This window comes from Orcinus orca, chromosome 1 (genome assembly GCF_937001465.1).
Source record: "Orcinus orca chromosome 1, mOrcOrc1.1, whole genome shotgun sequence".
Lineage (NCBI taxonomy): Eukaryota > Metazoa > Chordata > Mammalia > Artiodactyla > Delphinidae > Orcinus > Orcinus orca.
In genome coordinates this window covers 142,587,813-142,613,463 of record NC_064559.1, presented here as the reverse complement: position 1 = coordinate 142,613,463, position 25,651 = coordinate 142,587,813, and positions in this window count along the sequence as shown.

The following is a 25,651-nucleotide window of genomic DNA, read 5'->3' as shown; positions in this document are numbered from 1 at the left end:
TCCAGATTTTGTATTTTCCTTCTTCAGCCTGTAATCTGTATGAAATTCTATAGGTTATAGAGTTAGGTGATCTTCCTATCAGAAAAAAAGGAGAATAAAACATAAGCTTTTTAATTGGCCCATTTCATCATTTTATCTCCGTAGCTTAAAACAAACAACAAGATAGAAGCAGAGATCGACTCTATGGGTTAAAACAAAAACTTGAAATTGATTTGTCCAGTAATTTCCCCATTGCCCAAATGATCACGTCAATGTTTCAGCAGTATATTGTGGCACTGCAAGCACTGCCCCCATAACAATGTGCTAGTTGGGGAAGTTTTTAAACTATCGTTCTTTCCTAGAAACAAATGAAAAGGAAAACTTTTAATGTCAAAGACCTACTTTAGTAAGGGATTGAATGCAATGTCTCTCATTTTATAGGCATCTACCATAGTACAAATTGAAAGTAGAGGGCTTCGCTCGTAGTGCAGTGGTTGAGAGTCCGCCTGCCGATGCAGGGGACACGGGTTTGTGACCTGGTCCGGGAGGATCCCACGTGCTGCGGAGCGGCTGGGCCCGTGAGCCATGGCTGCTGAGCCTGCGCTTCCGGAGCCTGTGTTCCGCAACGGGAGAGGCCACAGCAGTGAGAGGCCGGAGTAAGGCAAAAAAAAAAAAAAAAAAAAATGAAAGTAGAAAGATTTAGCAATGTGATAACTAGACTACTAAGCATGAATAAAGAGCAAGATTCCAGGGTTTGATGGAGCGGAGAATTGAGAAGGAAGAGAGAAAAGTTAGAGACACAGAAAGGTCTAACAAATGACAGTAAGCTGCAGCTGGAAGATGATATTGTCCAGTAAAGAAGTCCTTTTGGTGGAGTGGCTGAAGAGCATTTCAAATATGTGTCCAATATTCACTTCTAAGCTAGTTACACTATTTTCAGCTAAACCTTCTCCATGCTTCAAAACTCAGCAAACCTGTTATATCACATGCCCAGTGAATGTCCTTGAGAGAGGTGGGGAGGTGGATAGGGAGAACTAGAATATGGTTTTAAATCCTTCTCTCAGTCAGTGGTGAACAAAAAGAGATAATAATAACAGAAAATGAGATGCTGGCGAAATATAGAGTTCACTGGAGCAAAAACTTAAGAAACTGGAATTACAAAAATAAGTAGAGAGGGAGATCATTGGATATCCCACAGAATATTGGCTAGGGAAATTCTTTAAAATTGAAAAATAGGATATCTCATCAAACATCTGGTATATAACAGTTTAGTGTTTCCCTCCTTTAAAATAAGAAATTAACTATACAGTGAGACAGTTAAAAAATACTGTTAATGAAAAGAGAACTTTCCTCTCTCTCTCTTCCTTCTTTCCCTCTCTTCTAATCCCATTTAATTCCCACATATTTGCCATGTACCAGAATCAACATTTAGAGTAACTCCAATTGCAAAGGATCTTATAAGTGTATTAAAGCATCAAGTAAATCTTTAGCAAGCATATAGTTAATGATTGCTGAAAGAAATGGACTAAAGTGGATTTAAGAAGTAAAAGTCTAGGGAAAGAGGTGATCTATATACTTTCTGATCTGCAGATATTTATCAAAATTCCTCTCTCCCCCAAACACAGTAATCTAAGTGACTCATTTTCTCCTATAGTTCTGTTTGCCCAGTGAATAAACCTGAAAATGTACATGTTTGAAAAGAAAAACATGACATTTACTTAGACACTATAGATTTGGAGAAAACACAAATGTGTTAACGGTAGTGGCAATTTCTAGTAATTATTCTACACCACAATTTATTTATCCTTTTCCTTTGGGTGGATGTTGGATTTGTTTCCAGTTTGGGGTTATAAATAATTTTCCTGTAAACATCTGTGTATATAACTTTTGGTGAACATATATACTAATATATTTTGTAAATATAACTTGGAGTATGACTGGTGGGTCATAGGTTAGGCACATATATAACTTCAGAAGGTAATAGCAAACAGTTTTCCAAACCCATTTACCATCCCATCAATAATGTATGAGAGTTCTAGTTACTCTACTTCTTCTGCAATAGGTGGCATTGACAGTCTTTTTGAATTTTGTCTAGCATGATGAAAGGTAATGGTATATCATTATGGTTTTACATCATATTTCCTCATTAAGTAATGATGTCAGGCCCTTTTCATCTCACTATAGGGTATCTGAATATCCTCTTTTGAGAATTGACTGCTCAAGTATTCTACCAATTTTTTAGTTGGGTCATTTGTGTTTTTCTTATTGATTATAATTCTTTATATAAGTTATTTTTCAGTTATAGGTATTACAAAAATCTTCTTTTAGACTGTGACTTGTTTATTTCTTAATGATGTATATTTGGTAAACAGAGATCATAATTTTAATTAAATCCAAGTTATTGTTTTTAATAATCAATCCTTTTTTCTGTCCATTTATGAAATATTTGCTTACTCTAAAGTAACAAAGACATTATCCTTTTCCTTTCGGAAGGTTTATTGTTGTTTTTTTTTTTTTTCTCACATTTATTCCTGTAATCAACATGCAAGTGAATAAACATTGTGGTTTACTCATACAATGGAATACTATACAGTAATAAAAAATTACTTATATATTACAAGAACATGGATGAATCTCATAGATTTCATGTTGAGCAAAGGAGCCCAGAGATGAAGAGAATATACCGCTTGATTTCATTCATTTCAAGAATGGGCAAAGCTGATCTATAATTAAAGAAGTCAAAATAACAGCTATTGAGTAGAAAGAGATACAAAGAAACTTTCTGGAATGAGGGAAATGTTCTATATTTTCATCTGGGAGTAGGTGCACACACATGTAAATATTTGTCAGGCGATGCACTTAAGATTTATATACTTTATATGTAAATTACACTTCAATTAAAAAAGTAAGTGCCTCAATTAAAATATGCAGGTGCTTTCTTAGATTAGCTGATTTACTTCTCAGACTCTTCCTACAAGTTAAGCATTTTTATGACAATTTTTGCACCTAAGGCTCAAGGATATTAAAGGGTTTGCTTAACACCACAGCACTAATAAACATGGACACCTTCCTAAGTTTGATTATAAAGTCTGACTTTTCAAAACATTTTGCAAAAAGAGACCATAAAGAAGAAATTAAATAGATTTGCAAGCATATGTTTCAGTGTAGCTTTTGATAACTCATAATTGATTCTTTTCAGGATGAATTTTTTTACATCTTAAATATCATCCATTTAATTTGTCATTAGAGCTAGCATTTTAATTAGTGATTATTTTTTAAAGATTAATATTTATTTAAGAAATATTCACATGTTTCCAAGTTGTGACACACTATCAAGACCTCCTCACAAGAGTAGAGAAACTTGGAAAAAGACTGTATCATTGGTGATAGCTTCAGATTTATGTTCTTTAATTAAAAATAAAATCGGGAGGCTGGAGACATAGTGTATTAGCTTGCAAAGGCTGTGGTAACAAAGTATTTACAAATTGGGTGGCTTTATGCAACAGAAATTTGTCTCACAGTTCAGGATGGTAGAAGTCCAAAATCAAGCTGTTGCAGGGTTGTGTCCTCCTGAAGACTGTGAGAGAAAAATTTGTTCTAAGCCTCTTTCCTTGGCTTGTAGATGGCCACCTTTATGATCACATTGTGTTTTCCCTGTACACGTATCTGTGTCCAAACTTCTGTCTTTGAGAAGGACATCAGTCTTGTTGGATTAGATGCCTAACCTTACTCCAGTATGACCTCATTTTAACTTAACCAATTACATTTTCAACAATCCTATTTTCAAAGAAGATCATATCCTGAGGTATTAAGGGTTAGAACTTCAACATAGGAATTTGCGGAGGGGCAAAACTCAACCCCACATGGCTACAGTGTCATAAAATCCAATGCAGAGAAACCATGGTGCATTTTGAAGAGATTTTATCAATATATTAATGTAATATTAACCATTTTTTTATGAAAAATTGCTTATATATATTTCAAAATTTTTCCAAAGATGCATCTTAAGATATGCAAAAGAGTAATTTATCAGGCTTCTAATTATGAATCATTATCTATATAGATCAAATGTCCTTGTCTTGCATTTTTCAAATAGCTACACTGAAATGAATTTATTCTGACCTTTGATTAAAATGATATATGGAAACAATTAAAAATGCAAATAACTCACATATGAAATTAAGCAGAGATACCTAATAATATCCTAAAATTTGATTTTGGCACAGAAGTACATAAAATTTATATTCCCTTTATATCCCATTCCCATATTTTATTACAATGAAAATTCTTGCTCAATGTTTTTAGTATTTACTGTGAATTAGATCTCAAGACTTTAAACTTGTCCATAATCATAGACACATCATAGTGTTTTATATAGTGAGAATTACATAATAAATTTCTCACTTTACCTCCTCTTAGCTTATCTATTTAAGAATGAAAACACTACCACATATAGTACTATAGTAGTTATGTTATTATTAATTTGTATAAAGTAATAAATGCATAACTAGAAATAATTCAATTCACTTATGAATGCAAACAGAAAGGCTGTATTTGGTCAGATCAATGTTAAAACAAATAATTTTTAGAGGTTTTTTTAAAATCTATGATCTCACAAAATATAATATTTTGCATTATTTTTTTAATTCAAGTTCTTCTCACATTCATGTGTGTCAAACAACTAAAATGTATCCATAGTATAGTCAACATTTACCCAAAATCTGTATTTTCTTATTGTAAAAATTAGAATGGCCTGCCAGAATTTTTTAGGGCCATTTTCCATCGTCTTTATGTATTGGTACCTCAATTTTTTTTCTTTTTTTTTTCCTGTGAGACACATATCAAGGATTGTACTTACCTCAGTTATCTTGAAGTGAAAGGAACCAACAGAATAAAGCCATGTAACAGCCAAATATAAATACAAACTAGTAATAAATGGTTGAATTAATATAAAGAAGTAAAAGTGTTGAAACAGGTTCCTATGCTGATGGACCCAAATGTCCTTCCTTGTAGTATAGTCCTCCTCCATCACCCACATATTCACTCATTTTCTGTTTTTGATTGCCTAGGTGATTGTTCCCAATGATATTGACCTTAGGATTTTGTGGAAAGCCATTTGTTACAGGTTGAATTGTTACTGCCCGAAATTCATTTGTTGAAGTTCTAAACTTCAGTATCTTAGAATGTGACACTATTGAGAGTTAGGGCCTTCAAAGAGATAATTAATGTAAAATAAGGTCATATGTTTAGGGGCCTATTCCAATATACTTAGTGTTCTTATAAGAGGAGATTAGGACACAGATAACACACTGACCAAAGGATTACTTTGTAAGGACAGAGAAAAGGTGACCATCTTCAAGCCAAGGAAAGAGGATTTTGGAAGAAACCAGACCTACTGACATCTTGATCTTGAACTTCTAGCTTACAAAACTGTGAGAAAATGAATTCTGTTGTTTAAGTCATACAGTCTGTGGTATTTTGTTATGGCAGCCCTAGCAAACTAATACATTAATTTTTTCTTCTTCTTTTTAGCAGAAGCTGCTCATGGATTCTTTTTAGAAAAGACATTAGTAAAACCATCCTCTGTTTTTCTGAGAACACATGCTTCATGCTCACTGTTAAATTATAACTGAACTTCAACAGCCCTGTCCCTTACAATTCTCCACACAATAACTGGATGTATGTAGCTCTTTTCTTCCTGTAGACTTATAGCTCCTTCAAGGGAACTCACATCATTTTACTGATGGGGAAACAGAGTGGATAGATAATTTCCCCAATCATAGAGCATGTGACACACACATGTATGATTAAGACAAATAAATTAATCCTATTCAGAATTGTTCCTTAATAACACTAGCTTTTATTTATTCTTAGAAATTGATGTTTAGAGAGCTTACATAATTTACAAGAGTGAGATAATTAGTGAAGATTCTAAACTAGGTTTACAGATTCCAAAGCCAGTTTTCTATATACTGCTCTAATTCACACTGACTAATGCTCAGACATTACCATTTGTGTTTTCAGGTCATTACTACCTCCACAGCAGAAGCCAGTATAAATTCTACCTTATAAGTCTTCAGAAGAAATCCTCAGTAAATATTTGTTGATGCTTTGGGTACTCTATATGCTGTTCTATTTCCTTACTTCTCGATTCTAAACATCTAAAAGAGATGTCAATTCAAGGTAAAACTGTATTTAACACAAATGTCTGAAAACAGTCCACATCAAGCCTTCTTCATAAAGGATTAGGAATAAGTAACATATCTAGAAGAGGACCAAAATATTGAAAGAATTCTGAGATTCCAATTTACAACAAACAAGAGATTGTCACATGTAAATAAGAGCAAAATGTGTTTTTTTTTTAAATTTTAGGAAATTTTAAATTGTTGATATCAAAGGAAATCATCAGTCTCAGATGGACATTATTCATTTGAGACCATTAAAAACCAATGCTAGAGCATTTTAAATTGCACACGTCATTCAGAATTGGGAGAAACAAATGTACTTGGATTAAGTGAGGCTTTTCTGATGACTACAAAATACATCAGAACATATTGTTTTAAACAAAAGCCAAACAGAAATTAAAGCATCTGGCTTGTAAGAGTTTACCCTCCTATAATGTAGAACTACTTTATAGACCTGATTGCTTCCTCCCTTAATAATATGTCTGGATCGGAATGCTGTTTTATTTATTGGTTCTGTAGTATTTAATGGTATTTTGGTTAAACTAGTATTTTATAAAAAAGGTACAATATTTATCCAAGCATCCAATCTGTGTTTAAATCTATGAAATAAAAGGGCTTCTTGTAAATACTCAATTTGATTTATGGGGCACTTCAAGTAAAACTCTTGTTGTAAATATGGTGGGGATAACTTAGATGGGGGCAACAATGGAATGAGAACGTCATTCCTGATCTTTGTTTTTGTACTCACCTAATTTAGTGTAGGCTTTCACAGCTGGACTCCCCACTCTATAAAATAAAGTGGAGGGGAGTGAAGTCATCTAGCTATAAACTAGAGAGGGAGGGAGAATAGTTTCCCATGACCCAATGTGAGCAGAGCCTTTAATAGTAGCGATATTACTAAGTAGAATATTCTAATTCTACTTAAGTCTAATTCTACTAAGTAGAAATAGTTACTAACAATTGTATAGAATTTTATCACTTAAAAAATTACTTCAAAATATTACTAATTTCACTTCTACAAATGTATTACAGAATACATATATTTATTCTCATATTGCAGTTACAAAGATGTGATTTATCTAAAATATGTTATTTATACAAGGTTACTTGGTAAGTGGCAGAGCCCGGGATGGAATTTACTTCACCATGCTGGTCATACCCAAGAATAGGATAGATGGATAGGATGAGGGTCTATTCATAATAAGATATCAAATCTTTTTCTGGCTGTCACATATCAAATCTTTTTCTGGCTGTCACATTGATTACTGACATCTGGGCAACAACACCCTTTCTCCATTACAAAGTTGGATGGGCTGGAAATAAGGAGAGAAAACCGGAAGAACATACTTCTTTGTAAACAGAAAGCTACATTTTTTCATTTTCGTTTCTTATCATCATTTGTTTTTTCTGTATTTAAACTGTGTAATGGTTAGAGTAAAAATATAAAGAAAAATTGAAGCTAATAACATCTAAAAATCAAATGTTTAAATATAAAAATTTTCTCTCATCAGGAGCAAATTAACATAAAAATATTTTGTAATATTTTACATAACTAAAAAGATAAAAGTGAAGTGGAATTTGATCATTGAACAAACAGATTTCTAGGGATGATAGAATTTGTCCTTTTTTTCTTTAGCAGCTTCTTTGGTTATGCTGAATTAATTAGTTGTTACCCAAATTCTCTTTATATTAGATTTTTATGTGGTATGCAGACTGCTCATAAGCATGCATAATATGTGATCCAGATTTTCAACTTTAATGACCTCACAATTGGAACCACCAGGATTCTTAATATGACTATGGTGAGCCTGCATTGACTTTGCTAGACATTTTCATAGACTCAAAGAACTACACTCTGAAATTCAAACAAACAACGTATTTCTATTTTAAATACTTTAACCAATTTTAAATACTTTAAATTTTAAATACTTTAACCAATCGTTTATGCACTAAAAAGGATAGAATGCAATCCAGTGAGAAGTTGACTTCTCTGGAAATTCTTATTTGTATACCATATGCTTTCAAACAGTAAAATATTTACTATTTAATAAAATAATCCCAAACTGAAACCCATGTATTGCAGATGGAGTTGTTTCTTTATTTAGAATGGTTTACTAAATTTTAGTTGAGTGGAAGATAATTCAGGAAGAAGTCAAACGTCTCCCAGTAAGACCACTTTTCTCCTGCATGTTGAAAGTAATTTTATAGCACTCCATTAATGGAAAGATCTAAGCAAGATTAAGAGACCTCTCCAGGTCCCTCCCACAGCCCAGCACGCACTGAAGTACTTTAAAGAAACTGTTTGCATTAGAATTCTCCCATACATTAGCACTTAAATCTTTAAAATATCTTTGAAGCCGATCTGCGGCAGAGCTTCATTTTGTTTTGTTTTGTTTTTTTAAGATATTAACCTTTGTTGGCACTTCATTTTCTTTATTTTTTTTAATTTATTTATTTATTTATGGCTGCACTGTGTCTTCGTTGCTGCACACGGGCTTTCTCTAGTTGTGGTGAGTGGGGGTTACTCTTCATTGCAGTGAGCTGGTTTCTCACTGCAGTGGTTTCTCTTGTTGCGGAGCATGGGGCTCTAGGCACACAGGCTTCAGTAGTTGTGGCATGTGGGCTCAGTAGTTGTGGCTTGCGGGCTTAGCTGCTCCACGGCCTGTGGGATCTTCCTGGACCAGGGCTCGAATCCGTGTCCCCTGCATTGGCAGGCAGATTCTTAACCACTGTTCCACCAGGGAAATCCCAGAGCTTCATTTTTAATGAAAATGGAAAGGAGCAGTCAGAACTGTCTGATATAGTAGGTCTTTTTCTATAATTCTTATTTGTTGTAGCTCAGAGGAGATTGTTGGATCAGAATTATTTTCATTCATAAGACAATGAATCCATTGCAGCACTATTTACAATAACCAGGTCACAGAAGCAACCTAAATGTCCATCGACAGATGAGTGGATAAAGAAGATGTGGCACATATATAGAAAAGGATATTACTCAGCCATAAAAAGGAACAAAATTAGGTCATTTGTAGAGATGAGGATGGACTTAGAGACTGTCATACAGAGTGAAGTAAGTCAGAAAGAGAAAAACAAATATCATATATTAACTCATATATGTGGAATCTAGAAAAATGGTACAGATGAACCAGTTTTTAAGGCAGAAATGGAGATACAAATGTAGAGAACAAACGTGTAGACACCAAGTGGTGAAAGCAGGGTGGTGGTGGTGGTAGTGGTGGTGGTGGGATAAATTGGGAGATTGGGATTGACATATATATACTAATATGTATAAAATGGATAACTAATAAAAACCTGTTGTATTAAAAAAAAAGAAGTGATGGTGATTTTAGGGAAATTATTTTGTCTCCATTTTCTCATGTATGAAATTAAAACTAGGATTATTTAGAAGGTCTCATTAGATGGATGATGTTTACAGACAAATATCTGATACTTTTTCATCCTAATAACTAAGGACCAAACAAAAAAAAAAAGACCATGAATCCATTGTAACCAACTTGTAATAATGAAAATCATAGGAAATGGAACTATATCATCCCATAAATAGGTCCTTTTCCATCACTTTAGAGTTGTATTCTACAATAGAGAACATATTAGTTTGTTGCTCATTCAAAAATTGATATTGGCATCTTTACATATAGTGTCCAACAATATTTTCATATTCAAATGCACTTGAGTTGTATTTTTGAGACTATTAATGTTGTAAAACATAAAAAGGAATAAAATATTTGCAATTTCCCAATGCATAAAAAAGACGAAAAGACAACCCTCAGAATGGGAGAAAATCTTTGCAAATGAAGCAACTGACAAAGGATTAAACTCCAAAATATACAAGCAGCTCATGCAGCTCAATATCAGAAAGAAAAAAAAACAACCCAGTCCAAAATGGGCAGAAGACTTAAATAGACATTTCTCCAAAGAAGATATACAGATCGCCAACAAACACATGAAAGGATGCTCAACATCACTAATCATTAGAGAAATGCAAATCAAAACTACAAACAGGTATCACCTCACACCATTCAGAATGGCCATCATCAAAAAATCTACAAACAATAAATGCTGGAGAGGGTGTGGAGAAAAAGGAACCCTCTTGCAGTGTTGGTGGAAATGTAAATTGATACAGCCACTATGGAGAACAATATGGAGGTTCCTTAAAAAATTAAAAATAGAGCTACCATATGACCCAGCAATCCCACTACTAGCCATATACCCTGAGAAAACCATAATTCAAAAAGAGTCATGTATCACAGTGTTCACTGCAGCACTATTTACAATAGCCAGGACATGGAAGCAACCTAAGTGTCCATCAACAGATGAATGGATAAAGAAGATGTGGCACATATATACAGTGGAATATTACTCAGCCATAAAAAGAAACAAAATTGAGTTATTTGTAGTGAGGTGGCTGGACCTAGAGTCTGTCATACAGAGTGAAGTAAGTCAGAAGGAGAAAAACAAATACCGTATACTAACACATATATATTCAATCAAACCAAAAAAAATGGTTCTGAGAAACCTAGGGGCAGGACAGGAACAAAGAAACAGACGTAGAGCATGGACTTGAGGACACAGGGAGGGGAAAGGGTAACCTGGGATGAAGTGAGAGTATAACATTGACATATATACACTACCAAATGTAAAATAGATTGCTAGTGGGAAGCAGCTGCATAGCACAGGGAGATCAGCTCAGTGTTTTGTGACCACCTAGAGGGGTGGGATTAGGAGGGTGGGAGGGAGATGCAAGAGCGAGGAGATATGGGGATATAAGTATGCATATAGCTGATTCACTTTGTTGTAGAGCAGAAACTAACACACCATTGTAAAGCAATTATACTCCAATAAAGAGGTTAAAAAAATTAGATTTAATCACTCCAAGTTTTCCCCCCCAAATTGTCTCATTGGTTCTCCTCTCTAAGTTGGGGTGTTTTATTTTCCCAAACAAGAAGAAGAGAATGGTTTCTCACTTTTGAGGCAGTGAGATAATGAATAATGTTTGGGCTTTGAAGACAAACTATTCACCCTACTATTTTATGAGGCTTGGCTAAGTTACTACCTTCTCTGAGGCTTAGTTTCAACCTCAGTAAAATAAAAATAAAAATAAAAAAGAGATCTAGACCATAGGGTTGCTGGGAACTTTAAACATGTTAACACATGTAGAGAGCTTGGCACATAAATAATCCTCAATACATGTTATATATAATACAATTATGGTAATTTATTTCCTACTATATTTCTCCCCCTTGGCCACAACTACTGTAGTACACTTACCTAAATAGAGATTACAAAGAACGGCTCCACAGAATTGGTCCATGGGGCAAGTGCAAACTTCTTAGAGTGTCACATTTCTCTTACTTAAGGCTTCTGAAGGTGCTCTACCTTTCCTTCACTTTCAGCATCAGGAAATAGAATATAGAAGGAAAAGCACAGAATTCTCCTTCATAAAAAAACAGATGATTTCAGAATCTGCTTCTTAGAGACAATGTAGATTGAAGAGTAATTTTAATTCATTTATTAAAAATGGAGAAGATTACATAAACTTTTACAATTTACTGAGAGGAACAAATAAAATTGTATATGATTCAGTAGACATTCAACAAATACTCCTTTAAATATATATATATATATATATATTTTTCTCTCTCTTTTTAAAGAAAACTGGTTCAAGAACTTCTACTTACAGCAAGGTTAAAGGAGCTTGTGGTAGACACACATGCCAACTGAAGCAACTAAAAGTAAGCCAGGGAGAACACAAAGTATTGCTGCTGGAAACAATAAGGATTACAGGGCCAAGATCCTGCACAGAGGAGAGCTGGAAGAATTGAGCTGAGTTCCTGTAGCTGCATTTTCCTCTGGGAAATTGCCATATCTGAGTGCAGGGAATAAATCTGAGAATACAAACTTTGCCTGGGCAAATGGTCACTGCTGGGAGACAGAAAAAAACAGCAGTTTATGGTGATCTTTGGGGGCCAAAAATACAAAATTGGCCAAGATGCCAGAGAGAATGATGGGCAGAAAACAGCTTGCCACACAGGCATCTTTCTCCCAAGACATCTGCAAAGTCTAAAACTTGAGTTACAACAGGCCAGGAAGATAATCAGAAAAATCTCTTTCTTTTCTAAGGAGACTGAGATTAGAATCTAGGAACAGCCAGGTGAGGAGCTCCAGCAAACACACAAGGTTCTCAGTTAAATGTTTTGAATGAGTATGGCCTAGGAGTGAATGTTAACTGGAGCTAGATGGAGCCTCATTGAAACCAAAACCAAACCAAAAGCAGAACCAAAACCCAGCCCTCACCTCAGCTTAGTCTCCAGATGGATTCAGATGATCAACCTGCAATCTGCCTAACAGTAGAAAGGGTAGAAACTCTAGAGGAAAATGATATACTCTGGATCCTCTGTAGCTTTTATTTATAATATCCAATATTTAATTTTAAACAAATTACAAGATCCAGGAGATAGGATGATGTGTGTGTCTATGAAAATAGTGAAAAATATGAAAATTTAATGAGAGAATAGTACTTAGAAAAAATAAACTGGGAATTTTAGACTTAAGAAGCATAATAAATAACTCAAAAATAAAAGGAAAAGATTTAACAGCATATTAGGCATAGCAGAACACAAGATTGGTAAGCTGGGAAATATATCAATAAAGACTATACAAACTGAAGTAAAGAGGATAAAGATAAATTTTAAAAGAGAAGAATTTTAAAATTCTTAAAATTGTAAAATAGTAAAAAGTGACAAGTGAGACATTTTCCAAAAGTCCAACCAGTGGACAATTAGAATACATTTATTAATAAGGCTGAAATAATATTTGAAGAAATAATGCCCATAAGTTTCAAAAACCAGTGAAAGGCAATAAATTTAGTTTGTAGAAGCACTATAAACCCCAAAAAGTATAAATACAAAAGAAAACAACACCTAGACTTATAATAACAAAATTGCAAAGTATGGATACCAAGGGGGAAGGGGGGTGGGATGAATTGAGAGATGGGGATTGACATATATACACTATTGATACTATGTATAAATTACATAACTAATGAGAACCTACTGTATAGCACAGGGAACTCTACTCAGTGCTCTGTGGTGACCTAAATGGGAAGGAAATCCAAAAAAGAGGGGATGTATGTATACGTATAGCTGATTCACTTTACTGTATGGTAGAAATTAACACAACACTGTAAAGCAACTATACTCCAATAAAAATTAAAAAAAAAAAACAACCTGCTAAAAAAAAAAAAAAAAAAGAAGGAAAATATTAAAAGCAGCCAAAGTAGGGAAAAATCACACATTACATTCAAAGGAGAAACAGTATGATTAGCAGAAGACTTCTCAACAAAAACAAACTCAGAAAATAATGGAATAGGCTCTATGAATATATAAAGAAAATAACTGCCAACTGAGACTAATATACCTAACAAAAGCACCCTTTAAGATGAAGGCAAAATAAAAGCTTTCAGATCAACGAAAACCGAGAAAAATGTGCCACTAACTCACCTGCAATAGAAGAAAAATAAAAGGTCCTTCTTCAGGCAGAAGGAAAAGAATGAATAATGCCTGTGGAATTGAAGACATATTCAGAATTTCACTGTGTTTTCTATTTTGCCTGATAGCAATAATTCTTTGCTTCTTTTTGTTATTATTTGTCTGCTAAATACTTTTTCCATCTCTTTGAATACAATATTTTGTGTATCTTTAATTGTTTCTTATAAGTAGCATAAAACTGGATTTGATCTTTGATTGTGTTTGTTATTGATAATCCCCCGTCCGCACAGCAACATACATTTCTGGAGTCTCAGTCATTTTAAGTAGTGTTTTCCTCTTCACATTTTTGGACATTGATGATACAATTAATTAGGAATTATTCCTTCTAGTTTTCTTAATATTTATTTATATTTTATTTCAGGGATTTGAAATATGTGTATTGTGTATAGATATGATATTCATATAATTTCTTCTAATGATCATCCTTTAATATTGTTATCACTGTTTAGAGTTTTTCATAACACTACATATATACATTTGGAAACAGCTTCCAATTTTCTCTTTTTTTGTCTTGTTCTAGTACTTCCATGTAAATATTCCCTGGTATTTCACTTTCATGTTGTTTCAGTGTTTTAATATTATGTGCCAATAAGTGTTGGATTTAACTTTAAATTTTGTTGCCCTCTTCACACTAATATTTATTTTTATCATGTGCTCTTTATTTTAGATTCATTTTTTAATTTTCTTGGGTTATAATCTACAGTATTTCTATTGGTAGTTTATGATTGTATACTCCCCTTCCGTGTTAGAAAACCTATTTGAATGTGTCTGCTCCTATTTTACTTTCAGACCTGGGCAAGTGTTCAAGTTATATGACAATAGTTAGCAATTTATCTTGCTCTAGAATTAAGATAATATGTAGGTATTCCCAAAGCATCAAAGAGAAAATCAAATTAATACTGGAACACTATGCTATTATATGTCATAAAAAATAGTGCCTAATGGGCCACAAAGTTACATTGACATTTTCCTACTTATGAGAGAACATAATTTTAGAGTAAATAAAATGATACTGTGGGCCTTATTTTGTTCCATATTAATTTTTCTCTTCTATGATCTTTCATAGTACTTACTGTCCATTAGGAAGTTTAATTTATAAATATTTCCTGCATATACATCTTTTTACCTTTTGACATTTTCAGATAATTTCATAATCTTGGTATTCCTCCATTGCCTGGTAAATACTGGTTTAAATGAATTTAACATCAAGTACCTAAACTTGTATGTAAAGATACTTTTACACAAACTGGCCAATATTTTTTTTTCTTTTTTAGAACCACTACTCTCATGTTTTCTCTGTTCTTTCCAATTGTTATATTTTTCGACATTGATTGAGTGCTCTGTGATTTTTCCACATCCTCCTTTCACATGATACACCTCTTCTGAAAGACCTCCAGCTGTAGTGCTCAAGATAAACCTCCACCCATAGGTCAACATCCTTCAATATTTGTAAGAGCTCCATTGTTGAATCTGCAGATGTCTAGGAGCTGCATTACTCAGACGGAGTGGCAAAGAGGCAAAGGATAATGCAGCCCAATACTCTTTGGTTAAGCAAAATAAACTAAACGTTTCCAGATATGGGTGACTCTGTTTTAGATTTAATTCATTAATATTGAGCCACCTTTCCTAAGAGGTACCCAACTAAGAGTTTGTAGAGTAAGAAAGACATGTGGATGGGAAATCTGAGTGGTAACAGATAGTAGGAAGAAGTTCAAAGCAGGCAACAAAGGAGCTGAGCAGGTGACAAAGGCCCAGGGAAATAATACGGCAGAGGAAAGACCCTATGTATACATAGCAGTTGTGTAGAAGGTAATAGTAATTTGCCTATGATAATGAAGGTCTCCAGCTCTGAGGTCTTTAGACCTGAGTTAAAAATCCCTACTCCACAATTGAAGAGCTGTATCTTTGAAAGCTTTTGTTTTCTCATCTGTAAAATGAGGGTAGTAATAAAATCTGGTTTAGAGAGTTGTTATGAGGATTAAATGTGATAATGCAGTTAAGTAATGTTACTTCTTCTTAGCTGTTATCATTATAACCCATCTAGGCCAGACAAGATAAGAATAAAATGTAAACAAGTAGGTTTAGACAGTGACAGATTAGGATAGCTGATTCTAATTGGGAATAAAAACAAGAGAATGTAAGAAGCGTTAAGAGTAGAAGCCTAAATTACTATATTTCAGACCTCTAGAGAAAATTGTTCACATCATAGTTAATGTGAAAGGCACCTAATGGATTGATACAGTAAACACTTTGCATAATTACACCTAGTAGTCGTGGTACAAGATGCTAATATTAACATAATTTATCCATCTAGGTAATTAGAAACAAAGGCACTTACACAAAACATTTTTTTGGTCATCCATTTGCATGTTCAGTATGAACTGAGACTAAAAATTCCTTCTAATCCAAAATATGTTGAAAATGCATTATTTCATAATGAGAAATATGGTCTCTGGAAATTTACCATGTGTTGAGAACAACTGTAAATGCCCCAAGAGAAGAAAGACGCTCTTAAATATCAGAAATAATGGCTTCTCAGAGTGGTGTCTGTTAGTATCTGGGATGGCCCTTGTAGAATTCATGCTAGGATGAACACTGTTGGGAAACTTGGTGCTTAGAATTAATGTTATATAAAGAGTAAAATCTTGATTCTTGCTCTCAGACTTTAATTACTGACAGCTGTAAATTGTAGTCTTTAAAACAATGCTGTTGATATGTCTTTAATTCACCACTTGAACTTCAGGCCTCTTAAGAATCCCTCTGTTGGCAAGCTTGGACTTGTATGTTGTTGGACACATGGCACAGAATTGACTAGAAGTTTGGTTGTTTAGTTCAACTTGCAAATGCAAGAGAAAGCTTGCTACATAAGGCAGTTTTACTCTTTCTACTGTCCTTAATATAGGTGAAAGGAAACAGTGTCTCTTAGGCAAACATGCTGAATGTTTGCCATAAATTAGCTAAAAGCTCAATATGTAATTTATTGCTGGTTGGAATTTTCTCCTGAGTAGGTTATACTATATACTGCACAGACATACATACAAGGAGAAAAGAGGAAAAATGTCAAGAGTTATAATTACATTCACGTGTTGACTAATTGAGCCTTTCAGGGCCTTCTTCCTAATTATAAGAGGGCATACAAAGAAGAAATATCACTAAAAGCGAGTATGTATAGAATGAATATGAGTTTAAATGGGTTGTGCTGGCCATATAAAAGCTGTAAAACTTGATAGGAAGGGAATGTTATTACTTGACAAACATCTCCTACACATTAAAAAAAAAAAAAAAACAATCAGGCCCACAGCAGTGTCATTGACAGACTCTAAGATAAGAAAAAAATTATGTTATGTTAGCTTTAAAGAGGACACATTGAAAAAAATGAAGGCTCCTAATCTATATTCTAGATGCATTTTTTCATATCTGTTTTAGAAATGCAAGGAAATTATAGTCTTATGATACCACTTGAAATAAAAAATACATATATATGTAAGATTTTTGCAAGACTTCTGAAAAGAAAATTACATACATGCATTACATAAATATAAGCCTGAAAATCTTCAGAAAATTTATTCACTTGTAAGGTGTAAACTTTGATGATATTATTTCATAATAAAAGTAAAGGTAGATTTTAATCCCCGACATTGGAAAAGTATACATTATTGCTCTGATAACTCTTAAAGTAAAATTTACAGTTGTTTCTCTTCAGTTTCTCCTGGGGATTTAAGATGGCAGAAAGGGTTGAGAAAGAGTATACCCCTGTTAGAGTAAACCATGGAACTTTTTACAAGTTTGTAATTCATTTTATTTTACATCAAGTGGTACCCTTTTGACATGTCTATAAAAGTCTCAGTGTTTGTAGTAGATGTGTATATAATATTACATTACACCTCATAACCGAGATAAACTGGCAAGAACCCTAAAGCTCAATAGGAAAAAGATTGCCTTTATCTCTTAAAACTGTCATTTTAATTTTCCACACTAGACAATGCTATAGATGCAGGATGACTTACGATGCTGGTTACTGTTAGACCACAATCTTGTAATGTTTTGAATTTAGTACCTAATCAAATCGCTTTGCTTTTAGTATTCTTATCTTGATTTATGTGAATTGGTATAGGGTACCCTCCTTAGCATACCCGAAGGAGCAGTGTATTTTACAGCATTCTAAATGCAAATCCTGCTCCCAGATTTATACCATGGACAATGCAGCCGCACTATTAAAAAATAATATAAAATGAAACCCAGAAAAATTGAAATGACAATTTTCGAGTCAAGCAGTCTTTAGCAACTGGCCCTGATGCTCCGTGGGCTGCCGTAACTGAGCCAGAGCAGTCGAGCAGGGCACAGTCCACAGCCTGAAATTTCAAAGTTACCTTCTGTGGAGCTGGAATTAAATGCCCAGTAAATATAAAGGAAAATTTCCCTCGTGCAAAATCTAATCAAATGTAATATGTCCACATTATAACTACTATTTCTATGACTATTATAATTCAAGTTCCTAATTATGAGTTCAGTTCATAAAAAGAAAATTGGCTTTCATTTGAGCAGCATTTTCAGTAAGAAATGGAAAACACACATTTAAGTACACAGGTTTTTAATTCATTATTCTTTTTATTTCAATATCCATTATGGGCCCAATTCTACCCTCAAATACTGATATTCAACTCCCTAAGTAGTCAGGTTTATACACAAATCTTGGGCTCAGCATAAGTAGGAAAAGTACAAAAATGATTCCTGAGGAAGAGAGGGGGAATTAAACTATTCAAATGGTAGATTTGGGGCAGGGGAAAAAAAAAGAAAACTCTGAAGCAATACTAAATATGCCAGATTCAATAATCTCAAGCTAGGTATGTTTGGGATAATAATTAAATCCTTGGTTACTATTGCTTTCCATTCAATGTTCTAGTATAGTTTCTCCATAGATATATCTATATCATAGCTCTATCCCCATTTATCCCCATTTATCCCCATAATTTGAAATAGTTTTACTTGGGACCATAGACTACATAAATAGGCCCACCACTTAACACTGTAAAACTCAGATAATTATTATTTTAGGCAAACTTACAATATCCAATTTAAAAATTAGTCAAATCCAAAAATTTTCACTAACAGTTTTTTTGGGTTTTTTTTTTTTGGGGGGTGGTGGATTTTTTGTGTGTTCGCTTTTTAAAACTCAAAATGCATTTCCACATAAGACTAAAGGCCAAAATGTTTTCACTTTGAAGCCAGGCTATAAATCTGATTTAACTTTTAACATCTGAAATATGTCAAAGTGGGCCTGAACTGTAAATACTCCATCTTGTCTGCAGATGAATCATGAGTCCCAAGTATCTAGGAATACAGATTCTCTCTGACTCTAAACCAGAGCACTGATGTTAACTAAAAGTTGAGTGGAATTGTCCACTTAGTTGAAGGCAAAGTGAAAAGAAGCTCTAGCTGCTGTGCAACTTGCAAGACAAAAAGTGGTTTTGCTCCAGTAGAACAGGAGATAGGAACAGAAAATGGATACAAGTTTCTTTGGCTCCCAAAGAAACCTTAGAATAGGAAATTCATGAAAACTTGATTAAGAAATCTGAAGGTGCATCATCAGTAGTGCTAAGTGATATGTATAACAAGGGAAGACAAGGAAAGATCATTAAAACATAAAGAAATCTTTGTATTTGTGAAATATGAAGTTGTAGATGTTCAGCTGTCCAAAAGGAAGTGTTTTCTGAAAAGCCCACACATGCCTGTATGATAGTGTTGGCAACATCTAGAAAAGGAAAGAGAGTTGTTACTGAATTCAGTGACTGAACAGACACAAAAAGGCCCACTTGGATATTCTTATTGAAGTAAACCAAGGTTCACTAGATTTTCCAGCTTATGAGAAATGTAATCCTGATCTAAAAGGAAATATCTCTCCCTAATTCATTTATTTCTGTTTCTGTAGAGTGCATTTTTCATTGAAATGGAATATATGAAGACATGAACTGTGTCTAATTTTGCTAGCCATCATGTTCACAATTTTCAGAACAAAATAGCCTCCAATAAATATTTAGTAAATGAATTTACACATGAGAAGGTGTTATTCTTGAACTTATTTTCTCTGATCAAGCATATTAAAAATATACTCACTAATTTTTCAATGATTTGTAACAGGGATGCTTGTCAAAGGAAATTAAGTGAAATTAAATATTAAAGTACTCACACTTAATGTACTAAGTACTAAGCACTATGGGTTGGACACTATACATATTTTACAACTCGATAATTCAGGGTTCAGTGAGAAAAAAACCCAAAAATACAATGAGACATTTCAAGAATTTAAGGGCTTATCAAAGCAGTGATGAGGCCGGAAAAGGAAAAGTCAGGGACTCTGCCACTAACATTTAAGTCACACCACTATCCTGAGGTCAGAAAGTTGCTACTGCTACTTAGAAATCAGAAGATGTTAGGAACCTACTTCTAATGTCACAGCTTCCCTTTAGCTCTGTGGCTGGTATTTAGGAGAGGAACTCTTATAGACACACTGAAACACTTTTAGAAAAAGAGGAAGCAGCATGGGGCAGTTCTCAGAACAGGTTACATGAAAAATAACTGAAGATACACAAGGACACTTACCTTGGGAAATAGAAAGTTAAAAAAAGACTAGATATGTTTTGCATGAATAATCTAGGGAAGTCATGAGGGTACCCATTTGGTCCTAAGCAGAGGACAGCATTGATTAGAATGGGGAGACAATGAGTTAGCTCTGAGTCACTGGAATAGTTCCAAGTTTTAAGAAGTAAAAATTTTAAAGTTCTAGAAGCTGAGTTAGATGATCTCACCCATTTGTGTTACTTATATTATTATAAAAATGCAATTTGAAATGAGTATACTTCCCAAATTATGTTTACTATATTAAATATGTAGTCATTCAACATGACGTTCACTTTGATATTAGAAACCTAGATAGAAATTGATGAATTCTGTTCTTCAACAACTGAAATATTCTGATAGCAGTAATTATAGCTTCTACTCTCTTACTCTGTGCCAGACACTCTGAAGTTACGTGAAAACAGCGACTCTGCTTTGCCTCATTCTCACTATTCCCAGCACATATGGCTTATAACCGGTGATTCAGAATGAGGTCTATGAGGAACTGAAGCCTACCAATATAAGACTCTCAGAAACTTGTCAAGGCAATAGAATACAACTTGAATAAATTGGACATGATTATCTAAAATAATTTACAATGCTTATGTATGATTCTGAATTAAACACCCAAGAGAAGTTAAATTGATATTTTTATGTTACAAGATTATTTTGTGATATAGGTATTTTGTAGAAAATAATTTTAAATAAATGATTTATTTAATTAATCTGTCCCCAGTATGGTTCCTAGAGTCATAACAATGGGTTCACATCATAATTATATCTACTAATTATGTGATGTTGTACAATTGACTTAATTTTTTCAGCCTCAATTTCCTAAATTGTCAAAGAAATAAAATATTTGTCCTACTTCATTGTTAAGAGAATTCAATGATGTAAACTATATACAACTGAAAAATTATAAATATATATGTAAATCATCATGATAACCACAAGTAATTATTGAGCCCTTACCAAATATTAGCTACTCTGTTGGTGATTTTTATGCATTATTTCATTTAGTATTCACAACTGTCCTATTTGAATTTTAGAAAATTCCTATGAAGTAGATACTATTAATATTTTTATTTAACAGATAGGCAAAACAAGGCCTAGAAATCTATATATTTGGCTGAAAATCAAACAGTTACTAAGTAGTTATGGGGTACTTAACTTCATATCCTTAAATTCTATGCTATGTAAATTTTACCCATTATATTAATCATAATGGTTATATTAATCTATAAGTTATGGTACTAGTTAAATTTTTATTTGATATTCTCAAAGCTACAGAAGAATTAAAAGAACACACACACATACATTTCACCTTGTCTTTTTACCCTCTGCATTGTTAAGTAGATTAGAACAAAAACTATTATACAGTGTACTGAATTTACCTGAAGTTAATAACACATTCAGATTACACAGAAAGGCATCACTTTACTACCACTGAGAGAGCATCTTGATTAGGTTCTACTAGTGTTTAGATGCATGGATTTCTGAATTACTCATGGTTTTATCTGTGGAGCATAATCACCTGTGCCTAAGCCATACCATAATTATTTTCTTTGTAGTCTTATTTTCTTTGCAGAGAATGTCTACTGAATTAAGTTGGTGAACTTTTGATACTTATGCTTAATCCACACAATTTCCACAAACATAAGAGTCATAATTCTCATGGTCCAATAATAATGGTATCCTTCAAAACCATAAGAGATTCTACAAGGGGAAGTTCTAAGGATGCCATCACAGTAGAAACTGAGTTTTCAGGAAGTAACAAAGACAGGTATACCATGTTTAAAGGAAATAAGAACATTTGAATTATGAGAAGAAGATCATAGTGTAAAGGAGATTGTAACTTACCCTTACATTACCAAATAGTATCACTGTTACCCCATAACTGTCAAATCAAAAACCTCTAGTCTTCTTCACTGGCTAGTGAGAGAGAGAGAGAAAGAGAGAGAGAGAATCATTGGAAGCTAGGCAGCATAAGAGAAAGACTGAAGGATAAAGACTCACATCTAAATGGATGGATCATCTTAATTTTGCATCTATGTGTGTATCTATATCTTTATCTATAATGAAATAAAATAAGGTTATGTAAAGTAATATAAGTAGCCAATTTCAAATAAACCAAGCACCATGTGAAAAATGAAGGATTAGCTTCAACTTCAAGCACTTTTATCTTTAAATTTAGGACTCAGATTACTGCATGCAAAAATTCAAATTTCAGCAAGAGAACAAAGTACTTATTTTAACTTCAAGATGAATTTTCTTGTAATAATGCCTAAAACCAAAATTTTAAATTGATACTTTTTCCTTAGAATTTTATGCAGAGAATGTATTTATTCAGCCAAGATTTTAACCAGAATACATTTAACTGGAGCATGTACATGTCAGATTACCCCACTGTATCTCAAACCCAATTTTTAGGTTTATCTATAAACGTTCCTTTTTCTGTTAAAATGTTTTTAGAGCTAATTATAAATTTAAGGTAATATATCTTTAAGTTTTGTGAATGTTTTCTAATGCAATTGAATCAAGTAGTTCAAGGCCTTATGACAATAAAAAGTTTTAAAATGAAGTATAAAATGCACCACAGTCTGCTATTACATAGCTCTTTAATTTTATTACCAAGAGTATACTGACTGAATATTGCCTGATTTGTTTTTATTCTAAGTCCCATTTCATTAGTATGAGCGCTTAAAACACTATTCATTAATGAGAAAATTTTGATGATGCATATCTTTTTTCTCTTGTAGTATTTTATTATCTTGGTAATATTAATTTAGACACTACCAAATACTTGTAACAGTCCAACATTAAGAATTAAGAGTCTTTTCAAAACTGCTAGTTATACACTGGGTCTTTTAATTCCAGATATAAAACAGAGAGACTACATTCTATTCACAAACTTCTCTAAAAAATGATAGTTTTGTTACATGAAAAATATGCATGAATACAAATAATAAATTTGCCTTTACCTCTCATATAAGCCATAAAACATATATTTCTACTTAGTCTTTTGTATAAGTACAAATACTTCTTCCTCTTGTATGTGAAAATGTTTCATTAGAGAGGTGTTTCTTTCTGCTGAGGCTGACTTTTTCCTACAACAATGTTGGAAGAATGGACCTAGGAGCCAGATTGACTAGATTTGACTCATGGTACTGCCACTTCCTGGCTGTGTGCCCTTTGGAAATTCATTCACTTGCTCCTGCATCAGTTACTCATCTGTAAAATGAGAAAAATACTGGCCTATCTATTGGGTGATCTTGAATTAATATATGTAAAGTGTTACATGAATTAATATATGTAAGGTCAGAACTATGCTGATCATATAAGAATTATTGTATGTTAGGGGTTATTATTCAGAAACTAATTCAAGAAATATTTATTGAGAGATTACTATGTGCTAGGCACTCTTCATTGTGCAGAGAGACTATCTTAGTTCCTAAAGTTGATCTGAAATGCCATTACTAATGGAGAATCAGTCACTCTACTAGGAACTGAGTTTATCAAAATAAACACCCTCTAATCTCAAAATGCTTACAGTCAAGGGAGTAAAATGATGATTATAATACATTGTGATAAGTATTATGATGGAAATATGCACAGGGCACCCTTGAAAGCATAAAGAAGAAATGTAATGCAGACAAGTCTAGGTCAGGTAGGACAAAATGTGGCCATTTATGGAAGAGGTAATATGCGTACTGATTGATGTAGGCTAAAAGGATATTTCTTGAAAAGTGTGAGCAATGTTAAAGCACATATGTCAAAGGCAATTTTCCCATAAGAAATAATGAGAAAAGATTACATTGCCTCATTTCTAGGACACCAGCTACAGTTATAGGTTAATTGCTGATTCTGGTACTGATTAAAAGAGCAATAGAGGTCTCCTCTACTGGCCCCCTAGGGCAAAAATTGCAAATGCTACAAGGTCCCCTTAGGAAAGTCTGGTCAATAAAACAGCTTCTACTCTGCCCTGTGGAATGGTACACAGCAATAGCTTTATGTGACTTATTAGAATTAGAGATTCCATATTGACCTTGATTACTAAAAGGCTACTCTCCTGATATAATTCAAGGCCAATCTGAATGGTTAAAGCAAAAAACCATAAAATGAAATGAAACAATAATAACAACAACAAAAACAAACCAAGAAAGAAAGAGAAGAAATAAAGCATAACATACATTCAAAGCAAAATCACAAAAGTGCAAAAAAGAAGCAGCACTGAGCAACAATTTACCAAGGATTAGCTTAAGATGGAAACAACCTTGGTGAATAGTAATGCATGTATGTTAGAGTCTAGATAAAGTGTGTGCATATATTTAAACCAACAAATGGCACTAAGTTTCTACCACAGAAATTCACATTAGTATACTGTGTTCTTTTTACCTGGTCTGGAGGATTCTAGCAGCTTGAAAACCAGGAGCCCCATAGAGAAGCCAGGAAACCTCTTTAAAAAAAGAGAAAAAGAAAAACTTAAGCAAGGAAGTAAAAAATAAAAGGTGACAAGGATATGATAGATATGAGTGTTTTAAATATATTTGAAGAAAAAATACTAACACATGTTTGGCAGATTACTATTTTTAATAAAACAACATATCTTGGCATTTATTTTATTTCCTTTAGAAAATGTATGAGTTCATTTTTAGAGGAAAAAGAAATAACCTGTATCTTAATATTTGAAATTAGATGGAATGAATGAGCACATAAAAATCCTCATCTGGAATATTTTAGATAATGACTGTGGGAGCAAATGCATACTTAATTGTATGATATTCCTTTTGTGAGATCTCAAAATGAAACGAGTTTTATTCTTTCTATAAGGCAAGAAATGTGGTTGCCAGAGTAAAGAGGTGTAGAGACCATATATGTCTAATGACTGAACCTCGCCTGAATTTAGCTTGTATCAAATTAGTACTTTACATTGATTTTTCATAAGGATATTGGTGTCAGTCTTTCTCTGAAATGTCCTCAAGAAAACTCACCTAAGAGTGCCTGATTTCTTTTGAAAACTAATTCCTGTAAAATGGCTACTCCTGTTAGATGGTGTAATAAAAGCATAGTAGAGGAAATAAAAACCAGGAAGGACACCTATCTTTCCTTTCCAACCAGCACCACCTCGGTCCTCTACTCACCAAATCTGTCAAAGTTAACTTTCTGTTCTTAACCAGATGTTGGTGGTATACAACTCTAACCAATATTATGACAGCTACCATCTTATTTGTGCTATTGATATTGCTAGTAGCAAAGTTTTAAGCATTAGTTATTGTGGCCCACTGATGCCAAGTTGATTTTTCA